This window comes from Neomonachus schauinslandi, chromosome 7 (genome assembly GCF_002201575.2).
Source record: "Neomonachus schauinslandi chromosome 7, ASM220157v2, whole genome shotgun sequence".
NCBI lineage: Eukaryota > Metazoa > Chordata > Mammalia > Carnivora > Phocidae > Neomonachus > Neomonachus schauinslandi.
The window spans coordinates 150326307-150327915 of NC_058409.1; the positions used below are offsets into that span (position 1 = coordinate 150326307).

The 1609-nt window shown below is 54.4% G+C and overlaps 1 long non-coding RNA gene across 1 annotated transcript in view; it reads left to right on the forward strand.

Annotated features, from left to right (window-relative positions):
* The first annotated feature begins 224 nt into the window (after positions 1-224).
* Positions 225-1609, forward strand: part of LOC110577711 — a 5568-nt gene continuing 4183 nt past the window's right edge. Inside the window, exon 1 of the long non-coding RNA XR_002480133.1 lies at positions 225-257. This is a non-coding gene — a long non-coding RNA (uncharacterized LOC110577711). The remainder of the gene's footprint in view (positions 258-1609) is intronic.

Here is a 1609-nt window from a genome sequence, read left to right on the forward strand (position 1 = left end):
CCCCTGCCCTCACGGGGGTCTCCCAGGGTGCAGCGGACCTGAGGGGCTGCAGAAGAAGGGAAGGCCACAGTAAGGAGCCCGTGGGATGCTGTGGCCTGCGGCTTTCAGCAGCTGTCTGCATTCCCGTTCTTGCTGACGTGTCTCTCCCCTTCCTCCTGCCCCATCCCTCCAGAGTGACGTCCAAGGAGCTCCTGCTGCCGGATACGCCCTCCTTTCAGTTGTCCGCTACCATATACCCAGAGAATTCGTGGCTAACGGTAGGTGAGGGCGGCCATGCATGAGCCTCAGATACAGGGGTGAGAGCCAGTGCAGGATCTAAGCCTCCCCCAGGAACCCAGGGGAGGGCAGGTTTAGCTGGTTTAAAGCATTTATAATGCTCCCAGGGATGCAGCTCAAACAGGGACAATGGTGGGAGGGGAATACGAGGGAAATAAGGTGGGTAACACAAACATTCTAAACTGTGGGGCATGCGTGTGAGCAGAGAAGCATGATAGAAAAATGGGTGTGACGAACGGAAGCATCACATGTGTGCTTGGGTGATGTGTGTGGCTGTCTGCAGCCAGCACTCCAGGAAGCTCCTGGCAGGATCCTGGCCTGTCCCCCAGGGTCTCAGCAATCCACTTACTGTCCCAGCGGAAGGGCTCTCCTGCTCATCTCCCAGATCAACAGGGAGGAGGGACCTACCCAGCCCACTCTGTTCATTATGCAGCCTGGACTCAGAGTTCCATGTTGGAGATGCTGGAGGCTGGTCTTCAGTGAGGACGGGGTGTGACTGGCCAAGTCACAGTTTAAACCATGGCCAACACCATACGGCACAAGCCCTCCCTGCCACTCACTCCCATCCAGCCTCCTGCCATACCTGGAGACCGGGGTGGTGCTCCGTTCCATCCCATTGGCACCCCACCCCTGCCATCCCTTCTTGGGTGGTGGGTACCACACAACTTCTTCTGAGAGACAGGAAGGACAGCGCTCAAGCAGCAAAGTCATGATGACAGGACAGGTGTTGACCATGGGTCCCACCTGGCTGTAGCGTGTGTGCAGGCGAATGTGCTCAAGCCCTCTTCTCTGGTGAATGTGGCTCTTGAGCTCACCTCTAGAATGTGTGGTAGAGCAGTCTCAGGGCCACTTCATTCCCATCCTGTCTCAGGAATCCAAGTCAGCTGTGACCATTCAGTGCCACTCTGCTGGACACTTGTCATCCATCATCACATTTAATCCCTCTGCGGATTATCTGAGACAGATCATCATCCCACTTTGATGGCTAAGATTAGATAAGGCTGGGCTCACCTCCTAAGTGTGGGCAGAGCTTTGAGATCTCAATGGCTCAAACCCTCCCCACCTCTCGCCCAGGAGGACACATTCTCTTCTGCATTCAAAACGGTAAATACCAAATATGCACATAGGGCTTTCTAATGCAACAGTAGAAATAGCATGAGTTTGGGTTTCTTAAACATTTATATCCTTAATTCTAAATCTTCCAATGTTGAAAAATGCATTCTCACTTAAGAAAGGTAGTTACCGGGCGCCTGGGTGGCTCCGTCATTAAGCGTCTGCCTTCGGCCCAGGTCATGATCCCAGGGTCCTGGGATCGAGCCCCACTTGGGGCTCC